Below are 6318 nucleotides of genomic sequence, written 5' to 3'. Positions count from 1 at the left end.
CCCCATTAGTCTAATTAGAGGAGCATGTTCTTCTTATCAATAATTAGTGTAGTTAATATCAATCAAATCTCTCTTCAATATTGTAATCAAGTATTAATCAAGTTTTAATCCAAGTTTTAGTTCTTTAATCTCTCTCTTGTTCTTCCTTTATTTTGGGTAATTGAAGATTATTTGGGTTATTATTGGGAGATTGACAACCTCTCAATCTAGGATTCAAGTACTTCTATTATTCTTGCTTTATTATTGGAATCATTAGTAGGTATAATCTCTTAATCCCTTTTTAATTATTGTTAATTACTTTCATTTATTCATCATGTTTCATTATGTTAGTATGATTGACAACCTTTCTAGCATGATCAATATGATAATGAGTGAGTAGTCTCTTAGCTAGGGTTTAATGGGTGATTAGGGGAAACCATCATGGGGATGATTCATGCTTAAATCAATATGCTTTCATATCTTATTTGCTTGCTTGTTTTGATCTTAATACATGCACATGTTATATTTGATGAAATGCTAAGCCTATGAATCCTTGCATTTACTATCATCTTCTATCCTTTCAACTTGACTTGTAAGACATAACCCAACTCGAGTCTTGTTAGACCATGCATGTGTTGAGTGGGAAAGATTAAGTCGACTTGTAGGTGTTGTACAATCTAATCGATTCGGCTCCGGGACCCAAACTTTCCTAGGATTGTAAGATATAACCCAACTCAATCCATCACAACAATAATTGCTTGCTTATAATTTGAGAACATGTTTGTATGATCATATCCCATGATTCCCCTATGAACCCATGACACCCTAGTGCTTTTAAATCAATTGTTTACACCCCTTATTTTATTCATCTTGCTAGTTTATTTTCATTGCTATTTTAGTTTAGTAACCTTCTACATCAACCCAATTTGTGACACCCCCTAGACACTACTAGTTACAATAGAATTCTCATTTCAATACCCGTCCCTTGGGATCCGACCTTTACTTGCCTCTTTACTAATTGTAGAGTTGTTTGTGAAGTATAAATTGTGTTTTGTATCGACCATTGACCAACGACCACATATGCTTAATTGTGAACACGAAATGGCCTCGATCAAAAATGGCGCCGTTGCCGGGGACGGTGTATAATTGATTTAAGATTTCTTTTATTGTTTTTAGTTGTGTCTTTTTCACCTTGGGGAAGTAAAAACTCCTCAAGGTTTGTTCTAATTGTTTTCGAGTTGTTTGATATTTTGCATGTCTAGAAGGTTACAAAGAGATTTGTTACCTTTTGACCGTGAAATCGAAAGAACCTTGACGAATAATAGGAGACTTGTTAGGAGGAATTTGGGAGGTGTTGGTGAAGTTGTTCAACCCACTAGTGAGTTTGTCAATCCTTTCGCAATAGAAGGAGAAGAGAACCCATTAAACAATACCACACAAAATCCACCTACAATGCCTAAATTCTCGTCACACTCTATACCCACCGAGGAGAATCTACCAAATGGTACTCCTACACCGCAACATCTCACCGGTAATTTTATTGCCAAGTCCGCCTTCATCCAACTAGTTGAGAGGAGCCAATTCGGGGGAATGCCTAGTGAGGACCCTCATTCTCATATGGAAACCTTTTGCGATTATTGTGATGCTATCTCTCAAACGGGCGTGACTCAAGACCAAATAAGATGGGTCTTATTTCCTTTTTCGTTAATCGGCACCGCAAAGCAATGGTTGAAGGGCCTTGATAAGGCCACCCTTGGAATAGATTCTTGGAAGAAGTTGGCTCTAGCTTTCTACAAAAATTCTACCCACCGGAAAAGACTAACATGCTAAGAGCTCAAATTACGGGTTTTAAGCAAAGGGATGAAGAATCTTTGTATGAAGCTTGGGAGCGGTTCAAAGGTATTTGTCGCTCATGTCCTCACCATGGACTTAGCGAATGGTTTTTAGTGCAACAATTTTGGAATGGTTTATATGAAGATTCAAGGAACATTCTCAATATGGGATCAAATGGAATGTTCACCGAAGTTGATGACAATCAAACATGGAACAAGATTTAGGAAACGGCGGTCCATAATTCACAATATAGTAGGCCTCGCAAGGCTACTAGAGGAGGAAAGCATGAAGTGGACTCCGTTACTCAATTGGGTGCTCAACTTAGTGCTCACATTGACACAATCAACTTGAAGTTTGAACAAGCTATGGCTAGACTTGAGGAAAACTCGAAATCATCAAAGCATCATGTCAATGCCATGACGGCATCCTCATCAATCCCAAGTGGGATATGTGAGAATTGTGGAACTTTGGGTCATGACCCAAGTGAGTGTAGGGGAACAACCGAACAAGTTAATGCTTTCCAAGCTTACAAAAGTGGTACCCCTTATTCAAATTTTTACAATGAAAACACCAAGTTCCATCCAAATCTCTCATACAAAAGCCAAAATGTTCAAAACCCTCAAACAACATACACTCCACCACCCATGAGAAATCAAAATCAAAGACCCTTTTACAATCAAAACCAAGGTTACCAAAATCAAAATCCATACAATCACCAAAATGACCAAGGTTTTGATGTCCAAAAAGCGGTCCTCCAAATGCAAAAGAATCAACAAGAATTTTTCACTCAAATGCAAAAAGATAGCCAAGCAATGGATACCACCATCAACAACATTCTAGCTCACACCAAGATGTTGGAAACACAATTGACTCAACTAGCATCTTCAAGCTCACAAAGACAAAAGGGGCAATTACCACCTCAAAGTAATCCCCCTAGACATGAAACGGTTAGTGCCATTCACTTGAGAAGTGGTACAAAATATGAGGCACCGAAGAAGCAAGTTGAGAATGAAGTTGTGAAAGCTAGTGAAAAGGAAGAAATTGTGCAAGGTCCCAAAGAAGGGGAACCATCAAAAGAAGAAAGTTCAAAGAAAAATGAAGACAAGGCCAAAGAAAAGGAGCCCATTGTGATTAGACTTCCTTTTCCAAGTCGTCAAGCCAAGCCCAAATTTGATGATCAACTTGGAAAGTTCATGAAAATTGTGAAGAATTTAGAAGTCTCAATTCCTTTCACGGAATTAATCAATCACGTACCGGCCTATGCAAAGTACATGAAAGATATCCTCACAAAGAAGAAGTCGATCCGGAAACTTGAGACTATCGCCTTCACTAAGGTGAGTAGTGCAATACTTCAAGGGAGTTCACCTCCAAAGTTAAAGGATCCGGGAAGCTTCTCAATACCGTGTACCATTGGCGACACAACGATCAACAAAGCCTTATGCGATCTAGGGGCTAGTGTGAGTGTCATGCCATACTCGGTAAGTAAAAGGTTGGGAATGGGAGAGCTTAAATGCACCAATATCACTCTTCAAATGGCCGATAGATCGACGAAGACACCATTAGGGATATGGGAAGATGTCCCCGTGCGAATTGGGAAGTTTTTCATCCCGGTGGACTTTGTCATTGTTGATATGGAGGAAGATTCCAACATTCCAATCATCTTAGGAAGACCTTTCCTACACACCGCGGGTGCGGTGATTGATGTGAAACATGGAGAGCTCACTCTAGAAGTGGGAGATGAAAGCATAACTTTTAATCTTGACAAGACCATGAGAGCTCCTCGTTTGCATGAGCCATGTTTCATGATTGATCATTATAGCCGAAAAGATGAAAGGAAGAAATCGGAACTCCAATGGAGGAAGAAAATTGAAGATGCTCCATTCAAAGAGCAAGTGAATTGTGACAAGGAGAGCTTGCAAAGCTCCTCAAAATCAACCAAGGAAGAAGAGGATGGCCTCATTGGCCAAGAGAAGAAATTGGGAGAGTTGTCTCCATCTAAGCAAGAGATTTTCAATGATCAACTCAATGAAGTTTGTGGTCTTTGGGACGACGAATTTGAAGGGATCTTTAATCCCTACATTGGGCATGCCATCGATCATGATCAACAACAAGGGGCACGGTCTATTGAGGACCTCTACCATAACAATGAACAAGCTTTTAATTACTTCTTCAAGGTGTTGAGCAACATCAACAACACCTTGGACATGCCCCCTTGACATCTCATCAAGAATGAGAGTTTGGTGGAGTCCTCCCTAAACCACCACTTGTAAATATTTCTAACTCCCTAACTTACATTTCAATTCTTGTATTGCATTTTTGTCATTTTTGGATTTCTATTTACTTTGATCAAAATAATTGTCATGAAAAGAGAGAAGTGAGGGAGGGACTAACAATTTTAATTGATGTGTAGTGCTTTACCTTAGTGTGGGGATGGGAATTGCCTAGGCTATTCATGCCTTAGTAGTGCCCCCACAATGAAGAACACAAGAAATGAAGAAGAATGGAAGAATAGTAAAGGGAAATGCATTGTGCACGAATGAAGTGAATCCGTGTACAACAGAGAAGAATCCGAGCGGATTCCTGATAATCCGCCCGTCTGCAGCAAATCCGAGCGTCCTGCTGAGAAGACGCCCGTCCTGGGCTGAGCTGAAATTGCAAATTTCTTGACTGTTAAAGAATCCGAGCGGATTTCTGGAAAGACGCCCGTCTCACAGAATTCGTCCGTCTTTTATACAAGACGCCCGTCTTACAGCTGAGGAAAACAAAGAAAAATCTCTGGACTGAAATCCGTCCGTCCTGCACAAAATCCGCCCGTCCCATCACAGAAGAATCCGAGCGGATTCCCCAGAATCCGCCCGTCTCTAGGCGGGATTTTGAAAATTTTGAAGCTGCAGAATCCGCACGGATTGCGCCCAATCCGCACGGATTGTCCCTGCGTTTTGAAATTGTCGACTTCTTTATAACCCACCCTACCTTCTGAAGGAAATGTAGATTCATATACATACTAACATACTCATATATGTCAAAAATAATTTGTCATAAAATTATAGGTGGATTTTATGCATGCAAACAATATAATAAAATAGAGAAGAAATCATATCCTTACATTGAAATTTCGGTTCAAATGGGCACAAAAGAAATCTCCTTTTCTTTTGTTCTTGAGCTTTCCTTTAATGGAAGAACAAGATCCAAGTGGAGGATCTCTCCCTAAGCTTTATACCCAAGGCTTAACTCTTAATCTAATTAATATTATAAATACTAGTATAATATTAATCTAGTAGAAAATAGACCCAAAAATATTATTGACACTCAATATTTTCGGTTTTCATGGAGGAAGAAGAAGAGAGGTTTTTTGTCTCTCTAGAATTCTAAATTTTGGATGAGTAAAAAGTGAATGAACAATACAATTACATTATTGTATATGAGGTAAAAAATAAGAGAAAAACCAAATGTTTTTCTCTTCTTAAAAACCGGACAAGGGGAGTGGGAGGGGAGCCAATGCATGGAAAAATTGTTCTTTACAATAAACCATAGGGTTGCATGGCTAGTGACTAGGGTAATCATCATGCCCTCCACTAATTATAATCAACATATAATTAGCTTAAAACTCCTCTAATTTTCGGCCCACTTGAGTTAATATGGATTCCATATTATTTTTGTCAATTGTCAATATGTCACATGTCACATGTCACATAAATTTGTCATGTATTTTTAACATATTAAAAATCAACGTATCATCAAAAATACGTCACATACAAAAATCGACTTAGTAATTTCATAATTACTTGTGCCAAAATATTTTACCATTTATAAATCACAACAGATTGTATTTATAATAATTCATTCAGTTTTGATTGTTTCTTTAAACATTTATTTCATCCGAGTAATGATACAATTCAATTACTCAGACCGTATCACATTTAATCACATTTCAAAATGATACGTAAATTATACTTCCAAAATCGTCCGTCAATTTTCAAGTAATTTAATTTACTCGTAACGTTATACGATTAATTAAATAATCAATTAAGAGTATTGCCCTTTAGGTATGACCTAGGGGGTCAACTGATCACCACCGTCGCACGACAAGAATGTCAAACTCTAGTCACCAATCATTACTTGATATATGTTGACCAGTTGACAAGAACAATATTACTTCCCAATTGTATTCTTAAAATGAGATTTAATAATGATATTTAAATCATATGATCGCACTATTGTTGAGGACACATTTCCCAACAATCTCCCACTTGTCCTCGACAAGTGTGCTCCACCAATTCTCTTGTCCTATTACTATCTCCCACTCAATGCAAGGTGTCTTTCGGTCGTCGTTGCAAGTGATCATATCGAGAGTGGTTTCCTCGATCTTGGAGAATAACCGATTGACCGGATTTATCTATCATAGATACCTTCCGAGCGTGGCCACGCATTTCCAATTCATTACTCCTCGAGTGGCCCCGAGATATTGTTTTAACCCTGACAAGGGGATGGACAATTCCTATCGCA

General features: G+C 38.4%; 1 non-coding gene across 1 annotated transcript; it reads right to left on the bottom strand.

Annotated features, from left to right (window-relative positions):
* Nucleotides 1-1802: 1802 nt before the first annotated feature.
* Nucleotides 1803-1909, bottom strand: LOC141650582 (small nucleolar RNA R71). The gene has a single exon (XR_012546606.1). It is a non-coding gene; the product is annotated as a small nucleolar RNA R71 (small nucleolar RNA).
* Between the last annotated feature and the right edge of the window lie 4409 nt (nucleotides 1910-6318).

The sequence above is a fragment of the Silene latifolia genome, chromosome 3 (genome assembly GCF_048544455.1).
Source record: "Silene latifolia isolate original U9 population chromosome 3, ASM4854445v1, whole genome shotgun sequence".
Classification (NCBI taxonomy): Eukaryota; Viridiplantae; Streptophyta; class Magnoliopsida; order Caryophyllales; family Caryophyllaceae; genus Silene; species Silene latifolia.
This window is presented reverse-complemented; position numbering and strand designations above follow the sequence as displayed.